The sequence below is a fragment of the Helianthus annuus genome, chromosome 13, assembly GCF_002127325.2.
Source record: "Helianthus annuus cultivar XRQ/B chromosome 13, HanXRQr2.0-SUNRISE, whole genome shotgun sequence".
NCBI lineage: Eukaryota > Viridiplantae > Streptophyta > Magnoliopsida > Asterales > Asteraceae > Helianthus > Helianthus annuus.
The window spans coordinates 26,107,996-26,126,212 of NC_035445.2; positions in this window are offsets into that span (position 1 = coordinate 26,107,996).

The following is an 18,217-nucleotide window of genomic DNA, read 5'->3' on the forward strand; positions in this document are numbered from 1 at the left end:
GATTCTAACAAACAAGTCATATTGATGAGAATACGTGATGGGTAGAACTGGATTTAATGATGTTTATGTCGGGTTAATGATTGTTAATCTTGTTGATTTAATACGGATCGAATAGGTGTTATGGTTATGAATCTATCTACGTTTAACTAACCTGCGAATCATGTATCGATTAGATGATGATTGTATGATGAATGATTTCTGTATGATTGCGGTTTGATGATTGACGGCAATTAGGGTTTCCTGTAATATTGCGTAACTGTTGGAATTGTAACTGATCTGATTAACGTAACTGATATCTTCACGAAATAGAATCTTTGGCGAAACAGAAAGGGTGTTTCGCCAAGGGGTAGTTGACGAAACAGAGAGGGTGTTTCGCCAAGGGAAGTCGACGAGACAGAATCTTGTTTCGCCAAAGGGTGGTTGACGAAACAGGGTATGTTTCGTCAATCTGTGTTTCGCCGACTTGAATAATTTGCACAGTAATCTGACTTAACTCTGTTAGAAGTTAACTGAGATATTTAACTGCTGTTAAGTGATACACATGACTTATATGAGCTTGAATGTGTACAATGTGCTACTTGGTGATTATCGATGCATTGTCCTTTGTGATTACACATACGTGCCAACTTCATGAATATCAACTGATCAAACACATGTGAATAATTAGGACTTGACTGATTAAGTGTGAGCGAGTAGTTAATCTTACCGAGCAAACCAAGGTGAGTTCACTGCATTTCTCAAGCATGCGTCCCGGTGGTTTGGGACAACTAGTAAACGTTTGGAAAGGGAATCTTGGGTAAACAATGTAATTGGGTCTTGGTTATTGTACATGGGATCGATCATTACCAATGCTTGGTTAGGGGCATTGGGGACTGGACACACTCCAGGTTATTGAGGGATACACTTCCCGGATACATATGGGCACACTCCCTAGGGTATCTCAACAAGTTATAAACCGCATCAAATCATAACGCTGAACTGACTTAACATATACCCGGTAACAAAACACGTTAACTAAACTTTGAACTCACCAGCGTCGTCTGACACACTTGTCTGCATGTTTGCAGGTCGTTAGAATACAAGACATGGACTTGCTATCTGGGAGTGCTGGAGTGGTCATGGATCGAGGCTATTGGATTACTTATATTTGATACTTTGGTTTTGAGTATTATTATGAAACAATTGCTAAACGATTTATCACATGCTTCCGCTATACAACTCTTTGGGAATTAATATTATGTTTGACATTTTCTATTGGTAATTAATGACATGTTTATTTAAATAATTATCATTGGTTCAATGTGATTGGTGGCTCAGACTCTGATGCGTAACACGCCTCGCGGAGTTCCCGCATGTGGTATTTTGGGGGTGTTACAGTTTGGTATCAGAGCCACTGGTTATAGTGAACTAGGTTTTAAAACTTTTTATAAAACCAGACTATAACCGAATGCCTTCGAAGAATCGATCATGACACTCAGCTCAAGATCGCAAGGTTCGTCTTCTGTTTAATTTATGCATTACATCCTTAGTAGTCACACACTCATAGCTTGTATGACACGATATACTTGATACTAGGGTGACTTGATAGTGTGACACTACCCTCCGACTCATGTGAATAGTAAAACCTATGACACCTTTCGTTGTGTAATGTGAACGGGGGAAACTTCGAGCGTAAGCTAAGAGGCACTGAGATAAGCATGCAAATTGCCTTATTATTATGGGTGCACACTTAATAATAACATGGGGTGCATGCAAGTCCCAGTGAGGCTTATCGAGCGTGAGAAGGGTTCTGCCTTATTATGTGTGAACTTGGTAGTACGTAGATATAAGCATGATATTTGACTTCCATCCCATTTCGATTTCTGAATCGGTTCATCTACATATATATAGAATCATGAGTGGACGGGGACACGGACGTGGCAACATCAACATGACTCAGGCTGAGTTGACAGACTTAATCAACACCCGTGTGGCTGAGGCTTTAGCAGCCTATCAAGCTGGTACGGAATGTACCAAGGGCTTTTCTCTTATATCGCGTACACATCTTTTCACTCCTATAATGTGTTTCCTTTCGTCATTTAGGTCAGCAAGTGCAACCTCAACCCAACCAGCCTGCGTGTACGTTCAAAATGTTTATGGACTGTAAGCCACAGACCTTCACCGGGACTGAAGGGGCTGTGGGACTTCTGAGATGGTTCGAGAAAGCAGAGTCCGTGTTTGCCATCTGTAACTGTCCCGCTGGGGACAGGGTGAAATATGATGCGGGTACCTTAGCGGATGGTGCCCTAACGTGGTGGAATGCCCAAGTGCAGTTGTTAGGCATTGAGGCAGTGAATGCCACAACTTGGGATGACTTTAAAGAACTGATCAGAGAGGAGTATTGTCCTCGGGATGAGGTCCAGAAGTTGGAAAACGAGTACTATGACTTGAAGATGGTTGGATCTGAAGTCGAAGCGTATGTGAAGCGATCGTATGAATTGGCCGACATGTGCCCGAACTTGTCCCAGCCTATGTCTCGGAGGATTGAGTTATTCATCAAGGGGCTGCCTCCGCATGTGAAGAGTTTGGTCACTGCAGCCCATCTCAATGATTTGACACAGATTGTTCGATTGACCCACAAGATTGTGGATCAAGAGGTAGAGAGTAACTCGTTACCACCGCGTGTTTCAACCACTACTAATGCTGCACCCACTGCCACTGCGTCCGCTAATGATAACAAGCGGAAGTGGAACGATTACGACAAAGCATCTAGTGCGGGTCAGACCCAGAAAAGGCCAGACAACAATAGCAATCGCAACATCAGCCAGTCGTCTTCTGTCAATCAAGGCCAGGGAAGTGGCCAAAGTCAGGGTTCGTATGCAGGGAGGAAGCCACGATGTAACAAATGTGGCTATCATCATTTCGGGCAGTGTGGACGGACATGTAACAGGTGCGCTAAGGCGGGCCACGAGGCCAAGGATTGTAGGGCCCCACAGCCCAGACATCAGCAGCAACCGAACCAGCAGAACCAGAGACAGCAGGGACAACCACCCCAGCAGAATCAGGGCTTCAGAAAGGGGTGTTATCAGTGCGGGGATGAGGGTTACTTTAAGCGGGATTGCCCTCAGCTAAACCAGAATGCCAACGACAACAACCGCCCGAATAACAACAACGCTGAAAACAACAACAACAATGGCAACAATGGGGGTAATGGTGCTCGGGGCAGAGTGTTTCAGCTTGGGGCTGGGGATGCTAGGAATGACGGCAATGTTGTCACCGGTACGTTTCCTGTAAACAATCATATTGCTTCTGTGTTATCTGATTCTGGTGCGGGTTGGAGTTACGTGTCCCTAGAGTTTAGTCAACGACTGGGGATAACCCCAACGCCTTTAGAAGTTAAGCAAGTAGTAGAACTAGCAGACGGTAAAACAATAGAAGCCTCACATGTCCTTTTCGGGTGTAAACTAGACCTCGTGGGTCAGGTGTTTGATATTGATCTCCTTCCCATTACGCTCGGTAGTTTCGACATAGTAGTGGGCATGGATTGGTTGTCTAAGCACCAAGCGGAGATTTTGTGTAAGGAAAAAGTTGTGCGTATTCCTCTCCCAGATGGGGAGTCATTATTAGTTCAAGGGCATCGTAGTGGGACGATGGTTGGTATTATCTCGGCTATGCATGCGCAGAGGTATCTACAAAAGGGGTATCCTGCAATGTTAGCTTTAGTTACAAACGCTCAGTCTGAGGAAAGAAGGATCGAGGATCTGCCAGTGGTGCGGGATTTCGCTGATGTGTTCCCAGAGGAGTTACCAGGGTTACCTCCTCACCGTCAAGTAGAATTTCAGGTTGATCTGGCGCCAGGAGCGGCCCCAATTGCTCGAGCTCCATACCGGTTGGCTCCTGGGGAGCTACAGGAATTGTCTAATCAGCTACAGGAATTGTTGGATAGGGGTTTCATTCAACCCAGTTCTTCGCCTTGGGGAGCCCCAGTTCTGTTTGTAAAGAAGAAAGACGGGTCATTCCGTATGTGTATCGATTATCGGGAACTCAACAAGGTAACCAGCAAGAACCGATATCCGTTACCACGCATCGATGACTTGTTTGACCAGCTGCAAGGGTCAAATTTTTATTCAAAGATCGACTTAAGATCGGGTTATCATCAGGTGCGGGTTAGGGAGGAAGATGTTCCCAAGACTGCTTTTCGAACGCGCTACGGACACTACGAGTTTTTGGTTATGCCGTTTGGATTGACAAATGCACCAGCGGTTTTCATGGATCTCATGAACCGCGTATGTAAGCCATATCTTGAGGAGTTTGTTATAGTGTTTATCGACGACATCTTGGTTTATTCAAAGAACAAGGAGGATCACGAGCGTCACCTACATCTCATCCTGGAACTTTTGAGAAGGGAACAGCTGTATGCGAAGTTTTCTAAGTGCGATTTTTGGATTCGAGGGGTGCATTTCCTTGGCCACGTCGTTAACGAAAAAGGGATACATGTAGATCCTGCAAAAGTAGATGCAGTTAAGAATTGGGCGACACCAAAGACTCCTTCTGAGGTGCGCCAATTTCTTGGTCTCGCTGGATACTATCGAAGGTTTATTAGAGATTTCTCGAAAATCGCGCAACCTCTCACTTCGCTGACACAGAAGAACACGGTGTACTCTTGGGGAACGAAGCAGGAAGAGGCTTTCCAGTTGTTAAAACAGAAACTTTGCAGTGCACCAATCTTGTCTTTACCAGAGGGTACCGAAGATTTTGTGGTCTACTGTGATGCATCGATTCAAGGTCTCGGCTGTGTATTAATGCAACGCGAGAAGGTGATAGCCTATGCCTCGCGGCAGTTGAAGATTCACGAGAGAAACTACACGACACACGACTTGGAGCTAGGAGCCGTGGTATTTGCATTGAAGATCTGGAGGCACTATCTGTACGGTACCAAATGCACCATCTACACCGACCATAGGAGTCTTCAGCATATCTTCGACCAGAGAGAGTTAAATATGCGGCAACGACGATGGGTTGAACTATTAAATGATTATGAATGTGCCATCAAGTATCATCCGGGCAAAGCGAACGTCGTAGCTGATGCCCTCAGTAGAAAGAATAGTGCACCTAGGCGCGTGCGAGCGTTGCAACTCACGATCCAATCCAATCTTCCTTCCCAGATACGAAACGCTCAATTAGAAGCGTTGAAACCAGAGAACGTTCGAGCTGAAGCTTTACGCGGCTCAAGGCAACGACTAGAGAAAAAGGGAGACGGTGCTTACTACGTAACCGGACACATCTGGGTTCCACTCTATGGTGACTTACGAGAACTTGTAATGGATGAGGCACATAAATCACGTTACTCCGTACATCCTGGATCAGATAAGATGTACCACGACTTGAAAACTACATACTGGTGGCCTAGCATGAAAGCTCATGTAGCAGCTTATGTCAGCAAATGTTTGACTTGTGCGAAAGTCAAAGCGGAACATCAAAAGCCCTCGGGTCTACTGCAGCAACCGGAGATACCCACATGGAAGTGGGAACAGATCGCCATGGATTTCGTGACAGGACTACCAAGAACTCAGGCTGGTAACGATACCATTTGGGTGATTGTTGATCGCCTCACGAAGTCAGCACATTTCCTGGCAATCAAGGAAACAGACAAGTTTTCGCATCTAGCAGCGGTTTATCTTAAAGAAGTCGTCTCTAGACATGGGGTACCAACTTCTATCATCTCAGATCGGGATCCACGTTTCACGTCTGATCTTTGGCAAGCCATGCATAAGTCGTTCGGTTCACGACTCGACATGAGTACCGCTTACCACCCGCAGACGGATGGTCAAAGCGAGCGCACCATCCAGATACTTGAAGACATGCTGCGGGCATGCGTACTCGACTTTGGGAAAGGATGGGAGAAGCACTTACCGTTGATAGAATTCTCCTACAACAACAGCTACCATACAAGTATTAAGGCAGCTCCGTTCGAAGCACTATACGGACAAAAATGCCGTTCACCTCTCTGTTGGCTTGAGGTGGGTGACAGTCAGATCACAGGCCCGGAGCTTGTGCTTGAAACATCGGAAAACATTGTGCAGATCCGAAATCGTATGGCCGCAGCTCGCGATCGTCAGAAAAGCTACGCTGACAAGCGTAGTAAACCTCTGGAATTTGAAGTTAATGATCGCGTTATGTTAAAGGTCTCACCCTGGAAGGGTGTGGTGCGTTTTGGGAAACGCGGCAAACTAAACCCTCGTTACATAGGACCATTCAAAATTCTGGAACGAATTGGAAAGGTGGCCTACAGGTTGGAATTACCTGCTGAGTTGGGTAATGTTCATGATGTATTTCACGTGTCGCAGTTAAAGAAGTGTTTGGTTGAGGAAACACTAGTTGTACCATTCCACGAGCTGAAAATAGACGACAAATTGCAGTTTGTCGAAGAACCAATTGAGATTATGGATCGGGAAATTAAAGTGCGTAAGCATAGTCGTATACCCATTGTGAGAGTTCGTTGGAACTCATGACGTGGTCCGGAGTTTATGTGGGAACGCGAGGACCAGATGGAACGTAAATATCCACATTTGTTCCCCAAAGACAAAATCAAGCCTAGCAATTCTAGATCTCAGGTAACTAGTGAATTTCAGGACGAAATTCCCATTCAAGTTGGGGATGATGTGACACCCGCGGAAAATGCACAGTCATCCTGATTAGCATCGCATTGGGTTCCGGATGGCCTATCAAATTTCGGGACGAAATTTCTTTCAAGTTGGGGATGATGTGACAACTCGAGTTTTCGACCTTTGTTGGCTTTGACCGCTTAATTGTTTGTTGACTCTTAATTGTTTGACTTGTTGGCTCGTATCAATACACGTGGTGTTATATTGAAACGTATTATGATTGTTGGATGTGTTGTGTGCTATATGGTAAAACGTGTTATGTTAATGCATGAATGAGATTTACTGTTGTTGTAAAATATAGCATAGCTTATTGCAAAACACTTAGACTGTCCCACCATCAAACAACTCGACGGAACAGAGTTGTGATTCGCCAAACACTCTTTAACGAATCAAGAGGGTGATCCGTCAACCGTAGCTCGACGAAACAGGATATGTTTCGCCGAGCCCAGATTCGCCGAAGCCCATTACGGGCCCAAAACGTGAAATTGTGTATATAATCGTGTAACGACTCCTGTTTCACACTCTTGGCAAAACCGAAACCCTAGAGCTCTCCCTTTGTGTGACGGCAACCTTGTGTTCTCTCAGGCCTCCCCTAGCGATCAAACCATCCTTACAAATATCCCGGTTAGTGTGATTATTTACGTGATTGTTTTGTATGCATTGTGTTGATGATGTCGATTACAGATTCTAACAAACAAGTCATATTGATGAGAATACGTGATGGGTAGAACTGGATTTAATGATGTTTATGTAGGGTTAATGATTGTTAATCTTGTTGATTTAATACGGATCGAATAGGTGTTATGGTTATGAATCTATCTACGTTTAACTAACCTGCGAATCATGTATCGATTAGATGATGATTGTATGATGAATGATTTTTGTATGATTGCGGTTTGATGATTGACGGCAATTAGGGTTTCCTGTAATATTGCGTAACTGTTGGAATTGTAACTGATCTGATTGACGTAACTGATATCTTCACGAAATAGAATCTTTGGCGAAACAGAAAGGGTGTTTCGCCAAGGGGTAGTTGACGAAACAGAGAGGGTGTTTCGCCAAGGGAAGTCGACGAGACAGAATCTTGTTTCGCCAAAGGGTGGTTGACGAAACAGGGTATGTTTCGTCAATCTGTGTTTCGCCGACTTGAATAATTTGCACAGTAATCTGACTTAACTCTGTTAGAAGTTAACTGAGATATTTAACTGCTGTTAAGTGATACACATGACTTATATGAGCTTGAATGTGTACAATGTGCTACTTGGTGATTATCGATGCATTGTCCTTTGTGATTACACATACGTGCCAACTTCATGAATATCAACTGATCAAACACATGTGAATAATTAGGACTTGACTGATTAAGTGTGAGCGAGTAGTTAATCTTACCGAGCAAACCAAGGTGAGTTCACTGCATTTCTCAAGCATGCGTCCCGGTGGTTTGGGACAACTAGTAAACGTTTGGAAAGGGAATCTTGGGTAAACAATGTAATTGGGTCTTGGTTATTGTACATGGGATCGATCATTACCAATGCTTGGTTAGGGGCATTGGGGACTGGACACACTCCAGGTTATTGAGGGACACACTTCCCGGATACATATGGGCACACTCCCTAGGGTATCTCAACAAGTTATAAACCGCATCAAATCATAACGTTGAACTGACTTAACATATACCCGGTAACAAAACACGTTAACTAAACTTTGAACTCACCAGCGTCGTCTGACACACTTGTCTGCATGTTTGCAGGTCGTTAGAATACAAGACATGGACTTGCTATCTGGGAGTGCTGGAGTGGTCATGGATCGAGGCTATTGGATTACTTATATTTGATACATTGGTTTTGAGTATTATTATGAAACAATTGCTAAACGATTTATCACATGCTTCCGCTATACAACTCTTTGGGAATTAATATTATGTTTGACATTTTCTATTGGTAATTAATGACATGTTTATTTAAATAATTATCATTGGTTCAATGTGATTGGTGGCTCAGACTCTGATGCGTAACACGCCTCGCGGAGTTCCCGCAGGTGGTATTTTGGGGGTGTTACACTGACTCTCAATCTTCTCAATAAACTGAGAAATAGTCAATCCATCATACACCCCAGTATTCTTCAATATCATCAAGTATGTACCCCATTCCTTTTGTGGTAAAGCGTCAGCTAATTTGTCTACCCACTCTTCACGATCTTTTGTTATACTAAGCATCGACATGGATCGCACCAAGTGGCAGTATCTTTCAATCAGCTTCTTTGTATCTTCACCGGGTAAACTCGTGAACAAATCAAATTCTTTCTTCAGCAGTGCCTTCTTGCTTTTAATCATGTGTTCACTACCCTCAAACTTGACTTTAAGTGCATCCCATATTGATTTTGAAGTTTTGTCATGTTGGAGTAACAAAAAGATGTCTTCTTTAATGGCTTGTTGAAGCAAACTTATCATCATCTTTTCAGCTCGATACATTTCCCGTTCTTGGTCACTAAATTCTGAGATTTGTTTTTCAGACTGAAGCTCAGTACGTGGTAGCACATATCTTTTCAAAATACACTCCAATGATCTAAGATGGTTTGCTTGCACCCAGTTTTCGAAGCGATCTTTCAATCTGTAATATTCCTCAATGCTCATTAGCTTCGGGGGTTTTTGGGTAGTTCCGGTTTCATTTTCCAGATTCATGTTTTGAGCAATCAAAGTCGGAGTAATAGAAGATGTGGCGAACGCATTGTAGAAATCGTCACCCATGTTTCAAGCGAAATATCAAACAACTTCTCTCGAGCGAAATCTCCAAACTTCAATTTGAAGCGGAATCTGAAATTTGGTTGTCAGGAGCGGAATTAACAAAAAGTTTGGAGCGGAATCAACTTTTTGTAGCTTGGAGCGAAATCTCAAGTCTTTCTGGAGCGAAATCACACTTCTCGAGCGAAATCAGAAAAATTCGAACAAAATCAGTCAAGCGGAATCACGTTTCTGAGCGGAATCACAATCTGTTCACTCGAGCGGAATCACTTCGGGGTTCAGTTTTTGCCATTTTTAGTCCGAATTTTAATGTGTAACTTTCAAGGGTTTGTTAATGTTCAATTTTATACAGTCTGTGAAAATATGAACCGGTTTTGACCGTTAAATTTTGTTCTGATGAAGAAAGAAGGTGTAGAAGATAGAAAATGCAATCACAAACAGCTGTAACCTGCAGAACTCCTCCTCCTGAGCTCTGATACCACTTGTAGGATTGTGTAGATGACCCGAACGAGTCGTTCAAAGAGGTTCTGATCTATTTCAGGTGCGGAAAACAAGAATTAGACTTAGATACAGCTTAGACTTCCTTTTAATCACTGATTAGATTGATATAATTGCAATTACAATCAGTCTTCACACCGGAAGCACTTCGGTATGGAATTCGACAAATCTTTACTATGATTTCGCTCCTAATGACTATATATAGTATCCTTGATTCCGCTCGAAAGAACACAACAACAGTTGGAGCGGAATTAACACCTTGTGATTTCGCTTGAAACATGCACATGCAGTTTCGAGCGGAATCATCAACTTCGAGCGAAATCAGCTTCTACAACACACAAACTTTCCTATTTTCTCGATCTACGAGCCCTGATCTATACAATCTAATCTAAGACTCGATACAAGACGAAGTCGACAGATGTATGCACTAACATATCATCACTGACAGTTTGCCATAGTCCATTAGTACACGCCCGTTCGAACGACACAGTGTGAGGTTTGTTAAACCTAATAGCGCTATCAACTAATAACCCGCTCGCCATCGGCCTCGGCGATTAAGTCGATATAAAGTGAGGGACTTCATGATAGAGTTTTGTCTAGTAAGTTAAGCTTGTTGTCCTACCCAAAGAGGACGAACGTACGTAGTTCTACCCAAGGAGAATACGCAGGATTTATAGTGGCATCCTACCCAAGGAGGATGGTCGTACATATTCTACCCAAGGAGGATATGTAGATTCCGTTTTAGTTTATTAACCCATTCCCAACCCTTGGGAATCCCATGCCTTGTAGAAAGTGTGAACTCACCTCGGTTTGCTCGGTATGCTAAGATTACTTGCACAAACAATTCAGTCAAAGCCTATAGTATGCATGTACACACAATCAATTGATAATCATGTAGTTCAAGTAACAGTCATGATCATAACATGTATTCGAGCAACAATTATCACATAGCATTAAACAGTTATACAAGCCTATGCAACCATGCTTCATATTCAACAACACATATCTAACATAGTTAAACCTTGACAAACTTATTGAGTTACTGTGTAGTTTACCCACTTGACGAGACCCCTTGTTTAGTCGTGGTTCCTTAGCGACGAAACCCCTACGTTTCGTCGTGCATTCCTTCGGCGAAACCCACCCGTTTCGTCGTGTTTACTCTCGGCGAAACCCACATGTTTCGTCGTATTCCCCATCGACGAAACTCTCTGGATTCGTCGACATGTGTTTCGTCGATAAGCAACTGTTACATCGTGTAACAGTTTCAAACACAGAAAACCCTAATTCTCAACAACAGCCGTTACACACTAACATTGAACAACCAGTTATCATACGCTGCAGTAATCATTGATCATCATATATGCAGCCTGTACTCTATGCATAATAGTTTGCTAAACATACATACAATCTACACAATCATTACATATATATACAATTGATAATCATTTAGATCTGTTGGTTCTCTATTACAAAGAATCATCATATGGTTATGATCTAAATAGTATGATCAGATTCTACACTAACATTCATTAACGTGCACAACAAATGTAAGATTCATGAAACCCTAATCAACGCAACATATGGTCGTGATTTCTATAACAAAAGCCTATGTTCACAGAACATTTCATCAATCAAAAACATATATATAAACATGTATCAACCAGTTAAAGAATCATGAAATCAATTAATCGAAAGTGTTGCTAATCGAGATAGAATGAATAATGGATTGATCGCTAGAGAGGGCTTGGAGAACACAAAGCTGCCGTCACACAGAAGAGAGGGCTCTAGGGTTTTCAATTCTGCTAAAAGTGTGACGAGCGAAGCCGTTTCGCGTAAATATACCCACATTAGCGTACTGGGCCCTTAGTGGGCTTCGGCAAAAGGCTGGGCCGGCGAAACCCGTGTTTCTTCGAGGTGTGTGTAACGAAATACACCCTTTGTTTCATCAAGATGGTTAGCGGCGAAACTCATGTTTCGTCGAGGTTGTTCGGGGTGCAACATTTTAAGATTTCAACTTCTCCACAGGTTAACAGGTTACCAGTTTAAATCACCAAACATATAACATAATAATCACAATACGATTTAACATATTACAAATGTGTATGGTTACAAAACAACCAAGTCGTGTAAACAAACAACTTAACAATTAACGTGCAATTAATGAAAGGTGGAATCTTGGAAACTCGAGTTGTCACATTTATGAATGATATGTTAGAATCCGTGAGATGGATTCGAAGCATGAAAGTAATGAAGTATGAATGACCTGTTTGAATCCGCGAGACGGATTCAAGGAATGAAAGGCATGAATAGAATGTTTGAATCCGTAAAACGGATTCAAGGAAATGAAATGTAGAAATAATATGTCTGAATCTGAGAGACGGATTCAACACATGTAAGGAATGAAAGATGTGAATGATATGTTTGAATCTGTGAGATGGATTCAAAGCATAGAAGGAAGAAAAGGTATGAATGGTACGTTTGGAACCACTAGACGGATTCGAAACATAGAAGTAATGAAAGGTATGGATGTTATGTTTGAATCCGCGGGACAAATTTAATATATAAAAAGGATGAAATTAGTCCACGTTAGAATGTGTCGATAGTTTGACCATGGTTGTGTCAAACGAGTCATATGAGTGAATGTAAAGTAAATGAACAAAAGAATGATCATAATGGGTGTGCAAACCTAAGTTTAAAAAAAACGATAGAAAGAAGTTTTGAACCAGTTATGTGTTAGATGTGTTAGTAATCAACTCTTAGGAGTCATAATTAATGACGGGCTACGACCCGGACAATGGTTTAAGTATGAACAAGAAGGGTAAGTTTTAACAAAAATACCGAAATGATGTAATGAATGTCTTTGCAAGCAAGCATGAATGGAAAAAGGTACGAGCGTGTACCTCAATGCATATACGATAGTTAAGAAATGTCAGTTTGGCCTTGAAGGGTCAAACTGCGAAAGTTGACGAAATAAGTAACTAGAATGAAAGAATTGCATGTGAGAAATGAAATGTGTGACACGTTATAGCGTACGTAAGAAATTGTAGAAGAATTATAGATGAGTAATCACCTAGTAGAATGAATGTTTGAATGAAATGTGCTAACCGCTAAATTGTTAATGATAATGTTAGAACTCTTGATGTGATGAAACCAATTGAATCGGTGGAAGGATGTGTACGAGCGAAGGCACCTTACATGGATAAATGAAATCTAGCCTGGTACGGCTAGTACTCGTGAAGAATGCAGATCGATCTGGGTTACGGATCGTCGATTGATGATATGAGATGAGGTTAGTAAAAGTTTAACTTATGTTGGATAAGTATGAATTGGTAAATTGGGAACGACCTACGAAATGTGTTGGTGCAGTCATCTGTCGCCTTCGTCTTAGTTTCGAGTCTCGTTCTCGTTGCGGATCCGATCGGGCATGACATCACGAGTGACATCACCTAGGTGACATCACAAGTGATGTCATGATACATGAACTCAATATTTGTCGTTTATGATATGCATTACAAAAGAATTGAAAGATCACAAAAGACAAAACATGTTGGCCACTTGTGGTGATTGGACCATAGAAAGGTCCAATGATACATCACCATTCAAAGGTCCAATAATATGAGTTCATTAGAAGACAAAATTGAAGAGGATTGCTTTTATGGAATAATGAAGAGGATCGCTTTTAAGGAATCTGTTCAGGCTCGCTTATTCATACATGATGGAATCGCTTATACAGCAAGCATGTGGAATCGCTTTTTCGACAATTGTTGGAATCGCTCATATTGTATTTACATGAACCGCCTTTATGGACTGTCACATGAGCGCTTCATAGCTAGTATAAATAGGTAGTTTGTCATTTCATTTGTAACGGTTTTTCAGATCAGGTACCGAGGTATTGCCGGTTTTCCTTGTAAATGTAAACATTGTAAAATCAATCTACAAGAGGTTTAAAGTGTGAATCTAGCTGTGTACGCATCCGTTTCTTTGTTTCCGCCTCTGAAACGGAGTTGAGCTCTTCCGAACGACTCGTTTAGGTCGAAATCCGATCCTACAATTGGTATCGGAGCCAAGGAGGAGGAGATCTCGCATATACAGCTTATTTTTCATCATTTTTCTGCTTCTACACCTTTCTTTTTCGAAAAACGCAACTTTTTACGGTCAAAATCGCTCCAAATTCTCACAATATGTGCGGAATCATGATTTAACAAAACCTGGAAGTTTTCAGACCTTAATTCGGCTTAAATTTGATTAAAATTGAATTTTCGCTCAAAAGCGGTTCGTGTTTGCTGACATCACTTCGTGAACCGCTCGAAAATACATGTTAGGATCGCTCTTTTGGTAAAATATCCAGGACCGCTCCAAACTTACTTGTGAATCGCTCATTGGAAATTTCTTGGATCGCTCGTAATCAGTTGATGTGGGACCGCTCCAAAATACTGTTGTGGATCGCTCATAGGAACTTTCGTGAACCGCTCTTTGGATAGTTTTGAACCGATTTTGTGACATTCTCTGGATCGCTTTTAGTGCACCGCCCATCATTGAATATTAAAGGCTGCCAGTCATTGTTATCATATTCTCACCGCCCATCATATTTTGGCCCTATAAAAGTTGAAAGCCACCGCCCCATAAGTGTTTGACCCACTTACACTGTCTTTTGAATTATTGGCCCAATTAAAAGTGTTTAAAAAATTTTTGGTTCATTAAAACGGTTGTCAGTCCAAGAGTAATAATAAAAAAAAAAAAAAACTGTTTTGTTGGATACATATGCTTTAAGGTCCAATTTTTTTCAAAATTTTAAAATGATTAGTTGGTCATGTGATTGGTTGTTTTAAACGGCTTAATCTTTTGTCATTTTAAGTGAAGTTGTTGGCAAGCAGTTTGTCGTTTATTAATGAAGATGAGCAGCCCAAAAGACAGGTTTCGGCCCATCTCGATTAATTGAAAGCAGTTTGAGGTGTGTTCAGGTCGTGTTCATTTGAAAGTCCATCCGTTTGCGAAATTGTTAAAAATTCATCACGGCGTTTGAAAGTCAATCAGTCCGTTCGTTGTGAATCTGGTCATTTGAGTTTAATCCGGGTCACAGTTGTTCGCGTGTTTTGACAAGTTAGATCTCAGTTCGAATCAATTTCAGTCTGTACAGTTTATCAACCTTCAGTCTGCACAGAAAATTACTCAGTTCGAGTACCAGTGTTCGTTTCTATTAATTGATAAATCTTTAAACTGATTGTGTTTTGCTCGTGTGTTTTCAGGTATTGCCCGAAGTATTATCTGATTCTTGAAGCATGGATTCGGAGTTTTACAACGCGTTCGCTACAACTCCTGCTAGCCCGGTCGACATTGCTAAGAACATGACAATGGAGAATGAAACCGGAACGATGCAAAAACCCCCGAAATTGATGGGGATTGAAGATTATCACGGATGGAAGAAACGTTTCGAGAATTGGGTGCAGGCGAATCATCTAAAAGCCTGGGAAAGCATCGAAACTGAATATGAGAGGCCAAAGAATTCAGTGGGTCTTGATAAAATCATTTCAGAGCTTACGGAACCAGAGAGGGAAAGTTATAAAGGAGAGAAAATGATGGTCAATCTGTTACAGCAAGCAGTAAAGGAAGATATATTTGTATTGCTTCAACATGATGACAATGCGTATTCTATCTGGGAAGCTCTTAAGAAGAAGTTTGAGGGAAGTACTGAGATGTTACAAAGCAAAGCAGCTTTGTTGAAGAAAGAGTTTGAATTGTTTACTTGCATGCCTGGTGAAACGACAAAGACTCTCATTGAGAGATACTGTCATCTGGTTCGCACTATGTCGCTGTTGAAAATCACAAAGACTCCAGCTGAATGGGTTGAAAAGCTTGCTGATGCGTTACCGCAAAAGGAATGGGGCACATATCTGATGATATTGAAGAATTCCGGACAGTTTAGCAGGCTATCGATTGCACAGTTTATCGAAAAACTGGAGGCACAAGATTTGGAGCAGCAGAAAATTGCCAGAATGAACAGTTCTACTCATCAACAAGACATCAAATTGTATTATAAAGGAAATGTTCAAACTGCTGAAGCTAGTCCAAAGATACAAACCGCTTTTAGTGCTGGAAATCAATCTGAACCAAGCAGTCAAGGATCAGTAAACACTAGTGGGTTCTCAACGGTGAATCCTCCAAGTGTTCAAAGTGCATCTGCTGGAAATGGACATTCGATTCAGTGCAATGTGGCTCTACATCTTCAAAATGGACAGAATTATAATGAAGAAATTGTAAAGAGTCATATGGGATTACTGGTCACTGCATTGGAAGCGTATGAAGGGTTGATTGCAGGAAAAATTGGCAATCCAATGCTGACAAAAGAAGATTATGACCAGATCGATGCAGAGGAGCTAGAATTGATGGACATCAAGTGGGCCTTGGCGAGCGTTTTGAGGAGAGCTGAAAAGTTTAGATTGGTTACAGGGAGAAATGATTTCTTGGATGCAAATCTTTCTAATCTTGGATTTGATAAATCTAAAGTTGTTTGTTTTCGTTGCAGGGAGAAAGGCCACTTTAAAAGAGAGTGCAAGAATCAGCAGCCAAGAGGAGAAAAGGAATCGTCTGGGAAAGATGATTATTATAGGAAGACCATTTATCAGCAAATCACTCATCAACCGCATCAACAAAGAGAACCTCAAACGGCACATGGAAGAATGATCGAGGATGCAAACAAGAAAGCTTATTTTGGTGTTGCTGATCAAGATGATGAGAAAATGGCTGAAGGATTTAGCTGGGATAAATATATCCCAGCTGATTCAAATGTTAAAGCGTTCATTGCACACATTATTCAAAAGCCAGAAATGCTGAAGGAATGGATGGAAGTGTTATCTGATGAAGAGAAGAGTAAAGATGAAAGATCTGTATCTTCTGAAAATAGTTCATCAGAAACAAGTGATAGTGATGAAGAGATTGAACAGATTAATATTGGCAAAGCTCACTTATCTTCTGATAGTTTTGAATTTTATTTTGCAGAAAAACTGAAGAGACTGAAAGAGAAGAAAGCTGCAAAGGAGATAAAAGAAGTCAAAGTGATTGAGAAGATTGTGGAGGTTGAAAAAAAAGTTGAAGTCGAGAAGATCGTTGAAGTCACAAAACCCTGTCTTAAATGTTTAGAGTCGTGTAAACAATGTATAGAGAAAGACGAGAGGTTTAGCGAGCTAGAAAAGCTGAAAGAACAGTTGTTGTTTGATGTAAAAAACTTGAAAAAGTCGTATGATGTTTTGAATAGGCATGTGAATGGTCTGGAGAAGACTAACTCTGAAAGAGAGAAAGCTTTGAAGATGCTAAATGCAACAATGATGACAAAGCAAAAAGAGATCAACATGTACATAGAAGAATGTGCAAAGTTGAAGAAAGAGTTGGAGAATGAAGCAGCAGAGAATGAAAGAATCAGAAGATTGTTGCAAAGTTACAAAGGTTGTGACTACGTAATGGATAGAATTTATCCAACAGTTGAAGGTTTTGAGGCGTTTAAAGATGAACAGCCAAAGAAGAAGAAAGATATTGGTAAGAAACAGGGCGTCTGTTATAGTAAGTGTCCGCCTCCGATTTGGGAAGGGTACTCGCCTAGAAAACCAAATGAGGAAGAACTAAAACAGGCGGTCAATATTGAGTTAGTATCCGAAATAACCGATGTTTTACCGGACAATATTGACGTCACGTTCACAGCGTCCGACACAGATCATGAGTCCGAACTGATAAAACGAGTAGTCGATCAGGTGTTGGATAAGGATGAGGAGTCAGAGTCAAAGTCCGAGTCCGAAAGTGCGTGTCAGTCAGTCGGGAGTTCGAGTTCGTCCGAAAAGAGTTCGAAATCGTCGGGAAAACGGGTTTATAGTAAAGAATTTTTGCTATCAAAATTTAATTTGAATGATGAAACGTTTGAAGTTGCATATACTTTGAATGGGTCTGACAAATTATATTTTGATAAAGAGTTTCCAATAAGAGGTGTTAAACCAGAAATGCTTAAAAAGGTTTTCAAACTAAAAGAAATTAATATTTCTGAAATAAAAGATGAAAATCTTATTGTAAAACCTAAATTTTACACCTCAAGAGTTCAACAACGACTAAACAAGAAAAAAGGTTACAATTCTGTTCGGGTTTTCAAAAGAAACCAAACCAATATCGTAGCTACAAAAAGAAAGGTCTTGGTTTTACTCCACCAGAAAATTATAAAAATGAAAAATTTTCTAAAACAAATACACAATTCGTTTCAGGTACAAGCTCGGAAGAGGAGAAGAAGTGTTCATTCTGGAAACAATCTAACCAAGAGTTTCTAGCTGAGAAAAGAAAGAATGGAGCTTACGTGAAG